The sequence below is a fragment of the Danio rerio genome, chromosome 6 (genome assembly GCF_049306965.1).
Source record: "Danio rerio strain Tuebingen ecotype United States chromosome 6, GRCz12tu, whole genome shotgun sequence".
Taxonomy (NCBI): domain Eukaryota; kingdom Metazoa; phylum Chordata; class Actinopteri; order Cypriniformes; family Danionidae; genus Danio; species Danio rerio.
This window is the reverse complement of record NC_133181.1, coordinates 17,853,823-17,874,804: the sequence shown is the minus strand read 5'-3', so window position 1 is coordinate 17,874,804 and position 20,982 is coordinate 17,853,823. Positions and strand designations below refer to the sequence as shown.

Sequence of the window (20,982 nt, the reverse complement as noted above, 5' to 3'; positions counted from 1 at the left end):
CGAGCCTCATAAATTTATGTCATCATATTCATATCATATACAAACCAAATTGCATGTACATATGATATATTTGAATGGGGGAGACCAGGGATAGTTGTGCTTCTATTATATTTCTCTACAGATCTTTAAGATCTTACTTTACAAGTGTCTGCTATTAAATTGCATATAAGTTAATTTTCAGCGCATACAGAAATCGTGAATCCTTTTTAGTTTCAAACAGGAGGAGTGAAATGTACAATTCAGCCCACAGTTTGGGTTAGTTGTAACACACCCTGTGGTGAGATGTAAATGATGATTTCCACCGGGTTGAGATGAAACATTATAAAATAAGAATTAAAACCAAAAAATGGATTTGAAAGCTTTTTATTCAGCATTGAGCTTTCAATATAATTTGTGTCTCTGTGTTTCAAAGCTGAATAAAATGTGCATCAGCTTCAACAATTGAACACTATTTGTGTTTGCAGGCTTCATGAGCCCACAGAGTTCAAACACTGAGCTCTGACTACTTTTGACTTTCTCTTTAAAGAGCTATAGGAATACTGAAATTAAATCATATAAAGACATTTTTGAATCTGCTTGAGGTTGGTGGAAACATTTCACCGACGTTACGAGCAAGTTATTAGCTTTTATTCTTACAACTGACCCAGTGTTATGTGGCCATGAATCTGTTCTCCCACAGCAAACAGCTAAAACATTATCACCAACAATGTGGATTAAATATATCCACACACAGATTACATGGGTTTAACTACAAATCAGGCATTGATATCTTAAAAATAGTTCAAGTAAAAATATTACTTAGCTGAAACGTAGTGTTTCCTCTCTAATATCTGCTGTGTCTGCTACAGGACCTGGTCAGTCATCCACGGCCAGAGGGGTTAGGAAGTGCGAGATCGATTTACAAAATATTTCCTGGTTTCTCCCCCTTGAAATCTAAACATTAACTTGTATTTTTAATATATGATTCACAATCACATATTTCAATTAGAGATTAGATCTGCTTACAGTGCGTCATTTACAGTATGTGTTTTAGAAAACTGAGTGATTATTAGGGATGCACCGATACCACTTTTTTTACAAACCAATACGAGTACGAGTATTTTAATTTATGTTCTAGCCGATACCGAGGACCGATATCAATAGATTTGGATTCGATGAAGTTTATTTCTTTATTTCTTTATTTTTAATTTTTTGCTTGTTGCAAGGATAACCACAAAAATCTTTAAGAGAAGGCTTTTCCAAGCCAAAAATATACACACATTGTTGATAACCCTGCAAATCCAGACGTTATCTATTAAAGATTAACTGTGGACATTTAAATGATGAGTTATCCTTGCGCTGACATCCCTCCACGCCTTCACACATTACATAAAGTGTGTGCAGTGTACTATACCTTTTGAAGTCACTCTCTTACACTGCATATTCGGGAAGCATAAAACCCTGTTATGTGTGATTCTTTCATATTCACGAGTCCTGCCGTTAATCCGCAGGTCAGGTATAAAGTAGGCTATACTTGATGCTATACTTTAAGTTTAACTATAGGTGGGTCACGGCTAGATAAGATCAATAGCCATAAATACTCAACGCATACTCTCATTTTAAAAATCACGCCACCATCATCTCACAATGTTAAATAATAATTAATCTTATTTTCATTAAAACGAGTGATTTAGCAATGCCGCGCCACTGACAAACCAACTGCAGATCAAACAAAGCAACTGTCGCGGCAACCTTTTTCCAAAGTTCAGCTGTTCTTTTTTGCATTTGATTATTATGTGTTTAAAGTTAAAGAAATCAATAATGAATAGAGTGTATCCTGCGTGTGTGCGTTTTTTTTTTTATCACTGAAGCTGCCCTTTTTCAAAACTAAAAGTAACTTTGTCTCTATGGCAATATTTCAGCTTTAATCTAATGAAAAGTTAATTTAGATGAACCAATATTCAAAAATTGCAGTAAAGTAACTGTGACGTGCGGCCACACATTGAATCTGAGGTCTGTTCTCATCTCTCTCTCGCTGTCATCCAGACATTGATACGTAGACACCACACAAGTCATGTCACAAAACTGAGGCTGGTACCAGCTGACAGGTAGAACAGCTGAAGCCTTTGCGAAATCTGTCAAATACAGCACTGAAATGAACAGGCATAAATGTCTTTGACCCAAAAAGTCTATCAGTAGGATATCTGTAAAAACGCAATCAGAGCCAATGTTATGTAGAAATTGTGTAGCCTAATAATTATATTAATTTTGATAAAAAGAAAACCAAAATAAACAATTCATTGCATTTTTCGTTTGCTAAAAACTATACAAAGGGTGGCTAGTTTGTATTAGTGTGTTTTAATATTAATTAAAATGTGTTTAGCCTATTTAAGCTTAACGGTTATATACGCTGCCAATAGGCAAGCCATTTAAAAAATATTATTTTACTGTGTTCTGGGTTATAATGTATATTTTACATGAAAAACTATATGTAGCATGTCTCGCTGTCATTTAAAACATGCAATTCATAACACACCAGAGCTGTAGGCCTACACTTACAGGGCGGTGTTGGTCAATAGTCATACTGCGCACCACGTTATGGAGCTCAAATATCTCTGAGGGAGATTATGTGACCCGATAGCCATTATTAACTTTAGAGATTTTAAAAATAAAAGGCCTTTTAAAAAAAGGAACAACACACAAATCGGCAACAAGTAAAACTGGTCCCTTGGAGTTCAGCACTTGTCATCTCGCCAGTGTATGCTGCGTGGTGTGTATAGCGCCCTTATGCAGCGCATGTCAACTGTCACTGGTGAGAGAGAGCGTGCCCGTGAGAGCTCAGTGCAACTATCGATATAATCACACGCAAAATCATATTGTTATAAATATTCTATTAACAATACTTATCAAAATATTTATACACTTACATGGTATTTATTGAGATTGTGTGATCTGTATAGGCTGTCTGATCTTTACAGAAGCTGTAAACTGAGACGGGCGCAGTGACCGCAGTAATGTTCAGCTCTGATGAGGTGCTTTTATTTAGCCTGTAGTCTTTAGATTTTTTACATAATGTTCCATTACTTAAACATTTTTTTCATTTTTTTATTTATAGTTTATATTAAAATGAGTGCTAGCTTATTTTGCTGTGATCATTATGCAAGGATCATATTTAATGTTCGGTTTATTCTTCAGTAGCCGATAGATTCAATAATAATGTATTTTTAAAAGGATTGTTTATAAGGACTAAGCTATAAATATATAATACATTAGGCTAATTATTAAGACATTGAAGTCAGGTAGGATAACAAATCACATCCATGTAGTAAATTACTGTTGAGTGGGACCTGTGCGTGGTATTTGCCTTTCATGTACGATATGAGTATGAGTATTTTAAGTGTCGCCCCGATACTGGTATTGGAATCAGTGCATCCCTAGTGATTATAAATACACTGTTTGACCAATTCATTCGTGATTTGCAGCATTTCCATAATTTGGTGGAAGTGAGATCATATCTTAAGTAAAACATAGGGCCCTATCATACACCCGGCGCAATGCAGCGCAAGGCGTGGCGCAAATGTTATTTGCTAGTTTCACCTTGACGCAAGTGTTGTTTTGCTGTTTTGCACCACGTTGTTTAAATAGCAAATGCATCTGCGCTTATATGTGCACCCATAGGCGTTCTGGTCTAAAAAGGAAGGTGTTCTGAGGCACACTGCTGGCACGTTGCTATTTTGAGAAACTATAATAGATTTTTCATTAGACCAAAACAAACCCGGTCTAAACTCCAGCGCAGAGTTGCGCCTCGCTTACACACTGCTTAATAGCCTACACACAAGATGTAGAGCAATACGCAAATATCTTTACATATGAAAAAATTTAAATATTAAGGATATACATAGGATATAATAAGAATAGATATAGGAAATAAATATAAAGGATTAAAATATTACAAATCATATTATTTTCTAGCCTAAATAAATATGAAAAACCACTGCTTTTATGCCTTCTTCATCTCGGGAGGCTTTTTCAGTTCATTCATAACAATTTGCTTTTGTATAATGTTATTATTATTAGCAGTATTATTTATTATCTCCATATTTATATTTGTTTTATTAAAAACAAGCTTAGATTTGCCCACCTGTCAGGTTTTAGACCATATGGGGCACAGCATGTGTATTAGGATATAACTCAGGTTTTTGACCACACTTCGTTATTATTGTTCATTTATTTGTTTGCTGGAAACTAGAACTGAATTTAGAAATAGTTTTGAAACGAATATGTGCGCTTAACAAACAAAATTAATTATTTATAGACTAATTGAAGTCTGTGCGAAAAGGTTTCCTTATCCACGAGAGTGAAAGTGAAAGTAGATCATTTATCTCGCATTCTGCACAGTAGATGCTCTGTTTAACTGTTTTCTGTTTAAAAAAACTGTTAACGGTTAACTGTTTGCTTGTGAAATGCTCAGTTTTTCCACTTACACTTACTTTACGTCATGTAAATTGCAAATGAGTCTATGGCGTGACGCAGCTGGCTGTTAAAGGGAATGGGAGATGAGACTCTGATTGGTTTATTCTCAAAACTTACCTATAACTCAATAAGAAAATAAACTCAACCCTTTTAGACCATGCGCCACGGCGCAAAGCGGAATTGAAAGCATTTGCCCTGAAAGCATTTGCGCCCTGCGTTTTGCGCTCTGCGCATGGACCGTCAAAATAGAGCCCATAGAGTTTGTGTAAACTGTGCAATTGACCACCGTTTTCAGGCCGACTCGGGTAAGGTTCGCGGGTGCTCCGTCTGTGTACACAAAGACTTTCAGTTTTTCTGTTTCTCCAAGCTTTAAACATGGAAAATTGGCTTGAGTCTGTTCTGCGGCCCGCACCATTTGAATCACATCCAGATTAATTTAAATCTGAGGCAACAAACTAAATCGAAAGCCACACCGCTAGACTATTTACATAACAAATGACTTTAGGCTATAAATCATAAATGCATTTTTTTACTACAAACACGTTAAAACATTAGTGATAATAGAGTGGAGGAACTTTGACGTCACTTTGTAGGCTAATCGGCTGCTTGCATAAAACTGGTTCCCTCGTGAAAATCTCTATGGGATTTTCCCATAGGCTTTTCGAAGATAGCAAATAAAAAGCTCTGTGTTCAAACACTGTTCATTACACTTACATGTTTTGTCCAGCCGGATAATCCTCACATGAAAATACAACTTTGAGCACTTTTGGATCTTAAATACAAACACAAGAATTGAAAAGCTAACATTAGGCTATAAACGGACTACACTGCCCTCTGGGCGCTCGCCTGTGACGTCAGCACCACCCTGCTACAGGCAACTTTTCAAGCTTATTTTTTAGAAATAATGTCCATGACAAAGAGTTAATCTCTCTGTTTATTATATTATAATCCACGGTATATATTATAAACAAATAAAAACCTATGTGTCTTTTGGATCGTTTTTAAGTGGGAAATACATCTGTGTTGCTTTACGGTTGTTCTAAAAGTTTTAAAACTGATTGTATAAATCTGCCTACATAGTATTATCATAAGACATATTTAAATAAGTGTATCGCTCGCGTACACACAGCCTGCTTACCTTAACAGACGACAGAAATGAGGCGTGAGGAACAAGTCTATCAAATGCCTGCAAGTTCCATCATCATGGACACAGAGCAACATTCAATATTCCCTTTTTTGTCACGAAATGCACTAAAAAGCAGCCCATACAGTCACATGCTGTACATTTTATGGAGGAGTGTAAATATTGCTGTTATGACAGAGTTAAATGTGTTCAGATGAAGAAGAAAAACCTGACGAAAAATCACTTGATCACATTAAAATGACAGTTAACATGCATGTATTTTTACACATTTATTGATACATTTGCATTACTGAGAGCAGGAAAGAGACAGGCTACACTAGTAAGCAGTATCTTCATAATATTGTTTATTAAAATAAATGATCAACAAATTAATCTGTCTCGACAGCCTTTACAAGTGAAGGAATTATCTGCACACAATCTGAATTCCCAATTAGAATAATACTACAAACTATAAAATACTATTCATGAAAATACCTAAATAACAGACAAATCCAAATGCCCATCACGAGCGAGCTGCGCTCCAGACCAGATCAACTCGATGACATAATGTCTCCGACACCGCCTGTCAGGGTAGAAAGGGAACAGATTCAATAGCAGGTGAAACAAATTTATTCTTCTCAAAAAAAACACAAAATATCCTCAAAAGGCCGTTCAAAACTCAAAAAGCTGGACTCAGAAATGGGCGCAGTTCCGGGCGCTACCACCAGATGGCAGGAGAGCGATCCCCAGGCCTCACTGGGCAGCAGAAGGTGAGATGAAAAGAATCAGGTGAGTTCCGGATATTACCGCCAGGGGGCGATTGAGCAATACCAAACGCTCGGCCAGCACCGGAGAAGAGCCTTACGGGGTACTGCTGGGCGTTCTCCCTTGGTGGAGATTCAGTAGCAAGAATGGGACAGCCAGACCAAACCACAGCGATCCGGATGACAGGACAAAATAGCAAAATAAAGGAGGGAGAGAAAAACCGAAACCAAAACAAGCAGGAGCTTGGAGTCTGGGGAAACAGGACACGACAAGACAAGACAGATTACTCACAATAGATATTAACGTACAAGCCTCACGAGCATGCAAAACGGACTGACGAAAGACAAGAGACGAGAGGAGACTAAATAGGGGAGAAATCAAGCAGCAACAGGTGAAGGAGAGGATCGCAAATTGATTACCAGGTCTCTAAGGCGGGGAAACAAAAAGCACGCGGACAAGAAGCACGTGGCCACCTGTCAGAACAAACCCACGTGCTCCAAACACACAAAGACAACGCAAACAGGTAAGTAATTCCATACTTTTAACAGTACCCCCCCCTCCCAGGGGCGCCACCTGGCGCCCCAGAAGGGGCTCACCTCGCCGCCGATGGAAGTCCACGATTAACGACCAGTCCAAGATGTCCCGTGTCGGAATCCAAGACCTCTCCTCTGCACCATAGCCCTCCCAGTCCACGAGGTATTGGAAACCCCGACCGCGACGTCTCCGGTCAAGGAGTCTCTTCACAGTATAGACCGGAGTGCCGTCCACTAGACGAGGGGGAGGTGGAGCCGGGGAAGTAACAAGGTTCAGTGGGGATTGGATAACAGGCTTTACCCTGGATACATGAAAAACAGGGTGAACCCGACCAAGAGTGCAAGGAAGCTTGAGCTGAACCGCCACTGGACTCAAGACTTTAGTGATTCGGTATGGCCCAATGAACCTGGGTGCCAGCTTGCGAGAAGGCACACGGAGAGGCAGGTCCCTTGTAGACAGCCAAACCTTTTGACCACAAACAAAAAGGGGAGCAGGAGTCCGGTGGCGGTCAGCCACCCTCTTAGTCCGTCTGTAAGCCTGGGCCAAGGCCTCCTTAGCCCTCCTCCATGTGTGGCGACACCTTCGGACAAAGGCCAAGGCAGACGGAACAGCGGCATCGGGTTCCTGAGCGGGGAACAAAGGGGGTTGATAACCAACAGAACATTGGAAAGGGGACATACCTGTAGAAGCTACCGGCAGGGAGTTGTGGGCATATTCAATCCAAGACAACTGCTGGCTCCAAGAGCCCGGATTTTGAGACACCAGACAGCGGAGACTTCTCTCAAGATCCTGATTGGCTCGTTCAGTTTGCCCATTGGTCTGGGGGTGAAAACCTGAGGACAGACTCGTAGAGGCCCCGATCTGTCTACAGAACTCTTTCCAAAACCGGGAGACAAATTGGGGTCCTCTGTCAGAGACCACATCCACCGGAAGGCCATGAATCCGGAAGACGTGGTCAACTACCACCTGAGCAGTCTCCTTGGCTAATGGGAGTTTGGGTAAAGGGATAAAATGGGCTGCTTTAGAGAAACGGTCCACCACTGTTAAGATTACAGTGTTACCTCTCGATGGGGGTAGGCCAGTGATAAAATCAAGAGCCACATGTGACCAGGGTCGAGAGGGAATGGGAAGGGGACGTAACAGACCAATGGGTGGCCTATTAGATGTCTTATTCTGGGCACATACAAAACAAGCCAATACAAACTGTCTGACATCTTGGGCCATTGAAGGCCACCAAAATCGCTGTTGGATATTGACCAGCGATCTCCGGACTCCTGGGTGACAGGCTACTCTGGACTCATGACCCCACTGGAGTACTTCGGATCTTAAACTGGCTGGCACAAATAGCCTTCCCTCTGGACACGCTTCTGGAGCTCCCCCTCCTCGCACGGCCTCCTCTACCCGCCGTTCGATGTCCCAGGAGAGAGTTCCCACCACCACCTCTCTAGGAAGTATGGCTTCGGGGGTAGCCTCTCCTTCTGGTACATCAAACAGGCGGGAGAGTGCATCAGGTTTTATATTCTTGGACCCAGGCCGGTACGAGAGGGAAAAATTAAAGCGTCTGAAGAAAAGTGCCCATCGGGCCTGACGGGAACTCAATCTCTTGGCTGAACGGATATATTCTAGATTTTTGTGGTCTGTCCAGACCAAGAACGGTTGTGCCGCCCCCTCCAACCAGTGGCGCCACTCACCCAGGGCCAGCCTGACCGCCAGCAGCTCTCTGTTACCAATGTCGTAGTTTCGTTCGGCTGGGCTCAGACGGTGAGAGAAGGCACACGGATGCACTTTCCCATCCTTAGAGGACCGCTGAGATAAGACTGCGCCTATCCCGACCTCCGAGGCATCCACCTCAACGATAAACTGCCGTTTAGGATCTGGAAGACAAAGGACAGGAGCAGTGATGAAACGGGACTTGAGAACATCAAAGGCCTCCTGTGCCTGACTGTGCTATATAAACGGTACCTTAGGTGAGGTGAGAGCCGTTAAGGGTGCAGCGACCGAGCTAAAGTTCCGGATGAACCGTCTATAGAAGTTGGCAAATCCAAGGAACCGCTGCAGAGCCTTACGAGAGTCAGGGACTGGCCACTTGGCAACGGCCCTTACCTTAGCGGGATCAGCCTTAATACCCTCCGTCGAGACAATATACCCTAGGAACGAAACAGACTTGCTGTGGAACACGCACTTCTCCACTTTGACATACAGCTGGTTTTCCAGCAGCCGCTGTAGCACCTGGCGGACATGCTGAGTGTGTACCTGTTCCGACTCAGAAAAGATAAGAATATCGTCAAGGTACACAAAGACAAATCTGTTTACCATGTCTCTCAGCACATCATTCACCAGGGCCTGGAAGACTGCAGGGGCATTGGTGAGCTCGAAGGGTAGAACTCGGTATTCAAAATGCCCCGTTGGTGTGTTGAACGCAGTCTTCCACTCATCCCCCTCACGTATCCGGATCAGGTGATAGGCATTACGGAGGTCTAGTTTATTAAAGACCTTGGCTCCCTGCAATAACTCAAAGGCAGAAGAAATTAAAGGCAGAGGATACCTGTTCTTAACAGTAATGTCATTAAGGCCTCTGTAGTCAATACAAGGGCGCAGAGAACCATCCTACTTTTTAACAAAGAAGAACCCAGCCCCGGCTGGAGAGGAAGAGGGACGGATGAGGTCGGCTTCTAAAGACTCTCGAATATACCGGTCCATGGCCTCTCTCTCAGGAGCAGAAAGGGAATACAATCGACCCTTTGGCGGAGAAGTGCCTGGGAGGAGTTCGTGGCACAATCGTATGGCCGGTGCGGAGGCAAGGAAGTGGCTCGAGACTTGCTGAAGACCTGGCGAAGATCGTGGTACTCCAACGGGACTCCAGAGAGATCCACCCTCTCCATCTGAAACACATGAGACACAGAACCAGGACACGGAGCAGGACCAAAACAAACAGCAAGACAAGACTGACTCCAAGACAACACAGAATTCCCTGACCAATCAACGTGAGGGTTGTGTTTACTTAACCACGGGTGCCCCAATACCACTGGAGCACTCGGGGAGTCGAATAAATAAAAAGTAATAACCTCACGGTGATTTCCAGAGACTATCAAACTTACAGAGGGGGTAGAGTGGGTGATGGATGTAATGGCAAACCCATTAAGGGAGCGCACAGTGATGGGAGAGGAGAGAGGAATGGCTGGGATGCCCCAAGATCTGGCCGTGGTGCTGTCCAAAAAGTCTCCCTCAGCTCCAGAGTCAACCAAGGCAGGACAAGAGTGAGTCAATCCATTGAACTGGACTGAGACTGGGAGACAGGTGCGTTGTGTGGGGGTGTCGAAACAAGGGAGAGTGCCCACCAGAATCCCCCGGTTTACTGATGGGCTGGAGCTTTTAAAGGACACTGCAATGCTCTGTGACCCGGCTTCCCACAGTACAGGCAAAGGCCTCGAGCCAGACAAAGCCGCTTCTCCTCAACAGTCAGTCGAAGACGACCTAATTGCATCGGCTCTGGTGAGGTGGTAGGTAATGGGGTGCGAGGATCACTTGAAGGGCGTCTATGCGACGATGCAGTCGGGCCTCCACCCGAAAAGCGAGATCCACCAGGGCATCAAAGTCTCGGGGAAGGTCATGAGTGGCAATCTCATCTTGTATGTAGTCATCCAGACCATCCCTAAATCTGGCACGAAGAGCCGCCTCATTCCATGTGCAGGCAGCTGCCAGGGTTCTGAACAGAACAAAATAATCAGTAACCTAGTGCCCTCCCTGACTCAGCTGGGCCAGTTGGGAGGCTGCTTCATCTCCCTGGGCGGATCGATCAAACAGCTTGGTCATTTCTGCACGGAAGTCCTCAAACATGGCACAGAAAGGGGCACGTGCATCCCACACTGCTGTTGCCCAATCATGGGCCCTGCCCTTAAGAAGGGTGATTACAAACGCCACCTTTGACTCTTCAGTTACATAGCGACGGGGCTGTAGAGCAAATACTAGGGAGCCCTGTGAGAGGAATGCCCGGCAAGGACTAGGATCCCCGTCATAGGGCGGTGGGTTGTTGGCGTGAGGTTCAGGTTCGAGATGAGGAATAGCCACCTGTCTGCCACCCCGGGCATTCTCATGAAGCTCCTGAATTTGAGCATTAAGCTCGATTACTTCGGCCCTTAACATCTCCACCTCCTGCGAGGCTGCATTTAACTGTGTAGCGTGCTGGCCAAGGAGAATGCCCTGCTGTGCCACTGCGTTTCTCACATGCTCAGCACCTGCTGAATCCATAATTTGGTCAGTCCGTTCTGTCAGGGTAGAAAGGGAACAGATTCAATAGCAGGTAAAACAAATTTATTCTTCTCAAAAAAAACACAAAATATCCTCAAAAGGCAGTTCAAAACTCAAAAAGCTGGACTCAGAAATGGGCGCAGTTCCGGGCGCTACCACCAGATGGCAGGAGAGCGCTCCCAAGGCTTCACTGGGCAGCAGAAGGAGAGATGAAAAGAATCAGGTGAGTTCCGGATATTACCCCCAGGGGGCGATTGAGCAATACCAAACGCTCGGCCAGCACCGGAGAAGAAGAGCCTTACGGGGTACTGCTGGGCGTTCTCCCTTGGTGGAGATTCAGCAGCGAGAATGGGACAGCCAGACCAAACCACAGCGATCCGGATGACAGGACAAAATATCAAAATAAAGGAGGGAGAGAAAAAACGAAACCAAAACAAGTAGGAGCATGGAGTCTGGGGAAACAGGACACGACAAGACAGATTACTCACAATAGATATTAACGTACAAGCCTCACGAGCATGCAAAACGGACTGACGAAAGACAAGAGACGAGAGGAGACTAAATAGGGGAGAAATCAAGCAGCAACAGGTGAAGGAGAGGATCGCAAATTGATTACCAGGTCTCTAAGGCGGGGAAACAAAAAGCACGCGGACAAGAAGCACGTGGCCAGCTGTCAAAACAAACCCACGTGCTCCAAACACACAAAGACAACGCAAACAGGTAAGTAATTCCATACTCTTAACACCGCCTGTAGTCCCAATTAGCAACTTGATAGCAACCGTCTTTTTAAAGAAGCATAACCAATTTAAAAATTCAAGAGTGTGCTGTAACTGATGTGTTCTATGTCGTAGAACAAAATGTGAAAGTATTTTGAGTTTGTGTTGGCCACGAACCTTATTTAACCGATTTTACTGAAACCCCATTAAAAAAACCATTGACTTTGGGACGAGGGAACTGGAACTGCTAAAATGCTAATTCGCTTCCGGGTTTTTGCATACAAATTGATGTCATAGTTCCTCCACTCTATTATTTTACCAATAATTCTCCTGAGTTTGCACTGCAGTAACTGAAATGCCAACAGGACTGGTCTGTAAAAGCACCTCTCTAACATGTATCTGCTTAAGCCATCCACAGTTTTTTTAGATTCTTAGCATCTGATGACATGATGCACTAAACATACTAATCATAACAGTGTGATCGTACAGAACAGGGAACAGCCAATGCTGATCACATCTGTTATCGTTTGCATCAAAGGGTAAAAGGGCATTCATATATTTTTAATTATTATTCAGTGATTTCTCTGCATACCACTAGAAGGAAACCCGCGTACAACACTTTAAGAACCACTGGTATAGATGGGTGTTTAGGCCTTGTCTGTGTCAGGTTTTTCCTTTTTTCAGGTATTAAAGAGCAGGCAAAAGAGGGAGACTCACAAGAGCATCGGTGGAGATTTCTCTAAAAAATGCTGAAGAACAGCAGTTGGGGTTTTGTTGGGGCTGTCTTTGTTTATTTGCAGATTGGAGTGGAGCAGAAGAAGGAGAACAGTGGAGATATACTTGAAGACCTGGAGCTCATGAAGCAGGTAGTGCTGCTTGAACAGACTAAACAATGGAGTTAGTTTCAAAAGAAATGTATTAAGATTAGTTAAAGACCTGATATCTTTCTCTTTGACAGGTTGGCATGGAGCATGTGAAGGAACAGGGAAACACACTGTAATGACAAGTGTATCATAATAAATTAGGTACAGCCTTAAACTTTAAGTTGAGTCAACTGAACTTTATAAAACATTTCAAACTTATACAATTACATTTTTACAGAGTAAGTGTCACAGAAGGGACGACATTCAGTTCAGTAATATAACAGGACGTCAGGTGAGTATAAGCAGGTGATAATATATTGATGCAGATAATAAGTCCATTAACCTGAATTGGATATTTGATTATGCAGGCTTGGAGACTGGAGACCAATAGGCAACTGGATACCACAGACAGCAAACAGGATGAAGACTAGACGAGGAACCAGGAGACACCTCACTAGGAGAGACACTGGAACTCACAGGAGATGTGCTTGTGGTGCTTCAGTGAGTGGAAAACCTGGTCTTAATGGGGCAGTAAGTGGTTGTCAGATATTTCCTTCAGATAGACAGAAATAGATACAATATTTTTGTTTGTTTGTATGATTCAATTGTATATTGCTATCTAACTTAACATTTGCAGATTGTTATTTGTTATATGATCGGATAAATTGATCTGTTCTAATTTATTTGTATGCTGTCAGCGTTAACACATTGAATATTACTGCACTTCTGTTGTCAGATAGATTGTCTGGCTGTTGTATTATTTATTAGTAATTTATACTGTCGGCCTGTTCAACATTTGTAGCTTTTGATTGTTATTTGTTTTATTTACAGTTTTACTAATTATTGTAGCACATTTATCTCTTCTAAGTTTATAGATTGTCATCTAGTAGAGTATTTACTTATAGGTGTGAAATATTATTTGTTAGTTTTAAAACAGAACCAGACTGGAGACAATGGTAGATGAAACTTCCAAAGAATGGTATTAGATTAATGAATGACTTGACATCTTTCTATTGTATTTTACAGATAAGATGGCACCACATGGAGAAAAGAAGGAATCACACACCTCAGCAACGACTGAATGGTCAGGAATTTAATTTTTTTTAAATTAGGTGGACGTGTGAATCGATGGACGTCCTTCCAAGATGAAGGAATGCTGCTTGTTGTAGATAGTAATTAGGCCTTGTCTTTGTCAGGTTTTTCTTTTTCAGGTAATGGAGAGAGAGCAGGCAGAAGAGGGAGACTCACAAGAGCATCAGTGGAGCTATCAGGAGCTTAAGTTTGATTACTTTATTTTGGATTAAGAAAGCAAAATTCTCCAACAAGAGTGATTATGCTGCTTCCTGATGGTGAAAGTGATTATACTCATGGCAAGTATTATTTGACAGTTTGGTCATTTGTTTCACTAAGGGCCTACTCACACTATGCCATCCGTACCGTGCCCAGGCTCGTTTCCCGGATCGTTTGAGAAGTGTGAGTGCGCTGAATCAGGCTCAAGCACGGTTCACTTGGCCGGCCCTGGTCCGGTTGGAAGAGGTGGGCCTGAGCGCGGTTCACTTGGGCTTTGGCGCGGTTAACTTGTAGTGTGAGTGCAAAACGCGCCAAAGCCCGAAACTGAAAGCAACACGTGACTTTTAAGGGACTGTTTCATATGGATTTATTAATCATTCTTACTGTTCAGTGAACGCAAACTGCCGTAGTTTATTAAATACGCAAACTTCTCAATGCACGACAGCTGAATTTGCGGTTAGTAAATAACCGATTGTGTTCTATTTGTGACACTACATTCATATACTATGCTATTGAGTGTGTAAGTGCATAAGTACATAGTGTATAAGTTCATAGTGTATAGCGTGCCATTTGGGACGCAGCTTTTGTCATTTGTAGGTTGAAGTGGAGCAGAAGTAGACTCACAAGGAGAACGGTGGAGATATACTTGAAAATCTGGAGCTCAGGAAGCAGGTAGAACTGCTTAAACAGACTAAACAATGGAGTTTGTTTCCAAAGAAATGTATTGCGATTAAAGACCTGATATCTTTCTCGTTGATAGGTTGGCATGGAGCATGTGGAGAAACAGCGAACCACACATCAGTATTGACAAGTACATCGTAATAAATTAGGTACAGACTTACATTTTTAGTTGAATCAAATTAACTTAATAAAACATTTTTAAATTATATACTTTAATTTGTAAAGACTAAGTGATGATCAGTTATTTCCTTCAGATACAGTAAATAGTTAGATAGATGTCTTGTCTGCCACAGGTGTTTCTTTTTCAGGTAATGGGCACACAATAGACAGAAGAAGGAGACTCACAAGAGCATCAGTGGAGATTTATCTGAAGAACGCTGAAGAGCAGCTTGTGCATTGCTGGAGTTCAGCAAGCATGTAGAGCTCTGTTAGTCGTGTCTTTATCTTTTACAGACTGGAGTGGAGCATGTGGAGACAAATAGGAATCACACACCTCAGTGGTGACTGGACACTGATGGTCAAGAATATCCTTTTAATGCAGAAGTATGGGTGCATGGATAGATGTCCTTCCAAGTGGAAGGGGGTGGTGGTGGGTATAGATTGTTAGATAGATATTTTGTCTGTGGCTGTTATTTACATTGTAGGTAATGAATCCTCAACAGGCGGAAGAGAGATACTCACAAGAGCATAAGTATTATAAATTATTATTGATACATTTTGAAATATAAGTTGCATGTACCTATGATATATTTGTATGGGGGAGACCGGTGGATAGTTTTACTTCTATTATATTTTTCTATATATCTTTGAGATCTTGAGTTACAAGTTTCTGCTATTAAACTGCAAATAAGTTATTTTTGCAGCGTAAACAGTAAATATGAACACTTTTTAGTTTCAGGGCATACTCACACTATGCTATCCGAACCGTGCCCAGGCCCATAACGTTTGAGAAGTGTGAGTGCTCCGAATCTGGCTCAAGTGCAGTTCACTTGGCCGGCCCTGGCCTGGTTGAAAAAGGTGTGCCAATAAACTGAAGACGAGACGTGACGTTTAAGGAACTGTTTTATATGGATTTATTAATCATTCATACTGTTCAATGAATGCAAACTGTCGTAGATTATTAAAGACGCAAACCTCTTACTGCATGACAGCTGCACCTGTAGCAAACCTCTTAATTCCTGCAGCGCGATGACTTTATAATTGTTTATGAGCGTCAAAAGTGGCTGATCTGTTCGGCGAAATAATTAACTGCGTGTCACCGCATCCCAAATGATTTACGTGAAGTTTATTTATAAACTAATTTCGAGAGGATCACGTGATTTTGATTGAACACGGCTGGTTCTGCATTAGTATGTATGATCCACCAATCACAGCAATCCTAACCCACTGTAAAGAGCCAGGGTTTCTCACTACAGTCATCTTCAATTTGAAGAATCCCCCCTTCCACCCCTACCTCTCCAGCTTTCCCTTCATAGAGTGGCACGGTGGCCCAGTGGTTAGCACTGTAGCCTCACAGCAAGAGCGTCACCGGTTCTAGTCCTTTAACAGGCCGGCTGTTATTTCTGTGCATAGTTTGTAGGGATGCACAATATATCGGAAGCCATATCGTTATTGGCCGATAAATGCTATTTTTAAGATTATTGTTATCGATCCGATGTCTAAATTAAGCCGATAAATTACGTAATTGTTGCTGTGCATGCGTGGGCGAAACATGTTCAGATTTGTTCATGGATCTCTCCTCACACTGATTATTCCTTCAAAGTCCGTCCTTTCCTCACGTGGTATTGCTGTGCGTTAATAACTCAGTAAGTAACCGTTATCCTTATCATTGTAGATATGTTTGATTGAGTGTCATTGTGTATTTTGCTTCAAATCGCCTCAGGAAAAAATATTACATATGAAAGTCTTTCCTGCTCAGTCTATTTGTTGTGTTAGAGATAGCAGGGAGATTTACTTATTACTCCAAGGCCGAATAATATTAGTTTCAGGGTTAATTCTTTTAGTTGCAGCCGGTGAATGAATGAGGACCCGAAAAAAGCACTCCTCTTTTCTGTCTCTCCCTCTTCGCTTCACACACACAAACACACATACACACACACACCAAACTGACCTGCACACGTGACGCGCTAAACAAAAACTTTACGGAAAGTTTTTAGTCTAATATAATTATTTGTTATCAACGCGTTTCCCATGTGTTGATCAGAATATTCATATTGATTATAACAAGCGCGCGAGAGCTTTCACCGCACGAGCGCACACACATAGATCTGACAGCCTTCACACACACACATAGATCTTGAGCCTTCACAGATCAACAGGGGAGAGCATAGGTGCACCGGTCACTGAATCCAGCATACGGGCCACACGTTCTGTCTTTATATTCTGCTCTGTGTTTGCCATAAAGTCATCTGAGCTCAATGATCAGGTTTGTATCAAAATCCATCGATCATTTTCCCCGCGATTGACAGCAAGAACGAACGCAAGCGTTGATACTACATGTGTTCAAAAGAATCTAAAACGCCAAATAGGATGAATTTATGTCGCATTTTTAAAAATAATACATTCTGTATCTAGCTTATCACTTGTACTGTGGCTCTGAACTGTCAAAACACCTCTAAAAAAAGGCGTTTTCGGACATGACATATTTGTACACATGTACATTACTGTAACCCGTTTTATTCAAGAACATTTGAGCTGGTTTTAGTCCTTAACTCTTTAAATTTCATCTTATTTAAAATATATTTAACTTGCTTGTTAATTAAATCCTATTTTGTTATTTAACCTTTTTAATTTTATGCAACAGTCAATTTGCATGTTAATTTGCTATGAAGAAAATGAAATAATATATTTTTTGCATGCTGATTTGTGTGAAATCGTGAATATAGATTATATATAATTGAATATATACTTTTGAAATCATAGCTTTTTTGCTTTGAGTATAGGCTATTCAGTTCAAAAGAGCGGAGTTTCAGCTTTTATGAAGTTTGCTGTGTAAAAATATAACATTTTGAAATGTATAATTATCGGCCTATATATATCGGCTATCGGCCTCCAAGTCTGAAGTATTATCGGTTATCGGTATCGGCCAAAAAATCCATATCGGTGCATCCCTAATAGTTTGCATGTTCTTCCCGTGCTCGCGTGGGTTTTCCCTGGGTTCTCCGGTGTCCAATTGTCAAGTGAATTGATCAATCTAAATTTAGCACTACAGTCAAACTCTCATCCAGCAGCATATCTCTTCATAGCATTTATTTTAGTCATCAGCTCATATCAAGGGGAGAGGCAAACGGGAGGGAGCCCAGGGCTCAAGGACCTTTTGAGCTCAGGTCTCTCTCCCGGGACAGCATGCTAAACTTGCTTATAATCAGTCATCAGCTAAGTGTGAACTTTTGAAAACGATATAACTAAAGAAATTTCCACTGTGCTGAGTGAGAGCGCTTCTTACTGAACTGTGCATCATTGATGACGTAAGCATGCTCAGTCCCAAATGCGATGTGAGTGCGGGCCGTCGGGTGAGACGGGAGGGGGGACAAGTTTGCTTCGGCCCGGTTCAAGGCAACTGTACATAGTGTGAGTAAGCCCTCAAACAGGAGGAGTGAAATGTTACAATTCAGCCCACAGTCTGGGTTAGTTGTAACATTATAAAATGAAAATTATGACATAAAAATGGATTCGAAAGCTTTTTATTCAGCATTGAGCTTTCAGTATAGTTTGTGTGTCTCTGTGTTACAAAGCTGAATGAAATGTGCAAATGTGCATCAGCTTCAACAATTGAACACTATTTGTGTTTGCAGGCTTCATGAGCCCACAGAGGTCAAACACTGAACTCAAACTACTTTTGACTTTCTCTTTTATAAGCTATAGCAATACTGAAATTAAATCATATAAATACAGTTTTAAATCTGCTTGGGGTTGGTGGTAACATTTCACTGATGTGACTAGCAAGTTACTAGCTTTTGTTGTTTCAACTGACCCAGCATTATGTGGCCATGAATCTGTTCTCCTACAGCTAACAGCTAAAACATTATCACCAACAATGTGGATTAAGTATATCCACAATCAGACACACAGATTACATGGGTTTAACTACAAATCAGGCAATGATATCTTAAAAATAATTAATTAGCTAATCTTAGCTGAAGTGTAGTTTTTCTGTCTAATATCTGCTGTGTCTGTCACAGGACTTTTTCATATGTGGTATGAGAACTAAAATGAGCATGTGTGAAGTGAATCAGCTGATTTGTAACTAGTTCCTTGTTGTAGAGATTGTAAGTGTTACAACTATCCCCGGTCTCTCTCTTTAAATCTAAGGGCTCTATTTTGACGGTCCATGCGCAGAGCGCAAAACGCAGGGCGCAAACGCTTTCAGGGCGTGTCAGAACACATTTTTGCTAATTTAAAGATGGGAAAATCCACTTTCAAGGGTTGAGTTTATTTTCTTAAGAGTTATAGGTGTGTTTTGAGAATAAACCAATTAGAGTCTCATCTCCCATTCCCTTTAAGAGCCAGCTGCGTCGCGCCATAAGCGCATTCGCTATTTACAGGACGTAAAGTAAGTCTAAGTGGAAAGCATTTCACTAGCAAACAGTTAACAGTTTTTTTAAACAGAAAACTGTTAAACAGAGCATCTACTGCATGAGAATGAGAGATAATCGATCTACTTTCACTTTCGCTCTTAGATAGGGAAACCTTTACGCACAGACATCAATTAGCCTATAAATAATTAATTTTGTTTGTTAAGCGCAAATATTTGTTTCAAAACTATTTCTAAATTCAGTTCTAATTTCCAGCAAACAAATAAATGAACAATAATAACGAAGTGTGTACAAAAACCTGAGTTATATCCTAATACACATGCTGTGCCCCATATGGTCTAAAACCTGACAGGTGGGCAAATCTAAGCTTGTATTTCATAAAACAAATATAAATATGGAGATAATAAATAATACTGCTAATAATAATAACATTATACAAAAGCAAATTGTTATAAATGAACTGAAAAAGCCTCCCGAGATGAAGACATAAAAGCAGTGATTTTTCATATTCATGTAGGCTAGAAAATAATATGTTTTGTAATATTTTAATCCTTTAAATTTATATCCTATATCTATTCTTATTATATTCTATATCCCTAATATTTAATTTTTTTCATATGTAAAGATTTGCCTATTGCTCTCTTGTGCGTATTAAGCAGTGTGTAAGCGAGGTGCAACTCTGCGCTGGAGTTTAGACCGGGTTTGTATTGGTCTAATGAAAAATCTATTTTAGTTTCGCAAAATAGCAACGCGCCAGCAGTGCGCCTGAGAACACCTTCCTTTTTAGACCAGAACGCCTATGGGCGCACAAATGAGCGCAAATGCATTTGCTATTCAAACAGCGTATCGCAACGCCTCAAAACCACTCTTGCGCCAAGCTGAAACTAGCAAAAGACTTTTGCGCCGCGCCTTGCACCACATTGCGCCGGGTGTATGATAGGGCCCTAAACATTAACTTGTATTTGAATTATATGATTCACATTTACAATTTAAATTAGAGATTAGATCTGCTTACAGCGCGTCATTTACAGTATGTGTTTCAGAAAAGTGAGTGAGTGAGTGATAGTATAAATACACTGACCAATTCATAGGTGATTTATCAATTCATACATGCAGCATTTCCATGATTTGGTGGAATTGAGATCATATCATAAGTAAACCGCGGAGTTTGTGTAAACTGTGCATCCGACCACCGTTTTTCAGGTCGACTTGGGTAAGGTTTGCAGGTGCTCCGTCTGTGCACAAACTTCCATTTTGTGTTTTTTCAAGGTTCAAACATGGTAAAATTGGCTTTAATCTGTTCTGCGACCTGCACCATTTAACAAACTAAATCAAAAGCCACACCGCTAGGCTATTTACAAAACAAATATATATCGAAATATGTATCGGCTATACATCGAAAACACACATTATTTTACACAACTATGAACACTTTAACACGTTTGTGATAATTATTTCACCAATGATGCAGCTTGTAGAAACTCCTGAGTTTGCAGTAACTGAAAAGCACTTCACTAGTGCGGATCTGCTCGAGAGCTCCACAGTTTTTTTCAATCTTAGCATCTGATGACATGATGCACTAAACATACTAATCATAACAGTGTGATCATACAGTACAGGGAACAACCAATGCTGATCATATCTGTGTTATCATACGCATCAAAGGGTAAAAGGGCGTTATATTTTTTTTTATATATATATATACTTTTTTTTTTTAATATATATAATATATTTTTAATTATTATTCTGTGATTCCTCCGTGCACCTCTAGAAGA

The 20,982-nt window shown here is 41.2% G+C and overlaps 1 long non-coding RNA gene across 3 annotated transcripts; it reads left to right on the top strand.

Moving 5' to 3' along the window:
- Positions 1–11,973: 11,973 nt before the first annotated feature.
- On the top strand, positions 11,974–17,176 carry LOC137489962 (uncharacterized). Of its 3 annotated transcripts, none has more exons than XR_011009313.2 (9): positions 11,974–12,704; positions 12,797–12,863; positions 12,940–12,993; positions 13,070–13,232; positions 13,728–13,785; positions 13,898–14,071; positions 14,573–14,663; positions 14,752–14,821; positions 14,966–17,176. It is a non-coding gene; the product is annotated as an uncharacterized lncRNA (long non-coding RNA). The 3 variants fall into 3 exon arrangements; XR_012407788.1 differs by having other exon boundaries at positions 12,065–12,704; positions 14,589–14,663; positions 14,981–15,197; XR_012407789.1 differs by having other exon boundaries at positions 12,523–12,704; positions 13,070–13,202; positions 14,589–14,663; positions 14,948–15,229.
- The last annotated feature ends 3,806 nt before the right edge of the window (positions 17,177–20,982 follow it).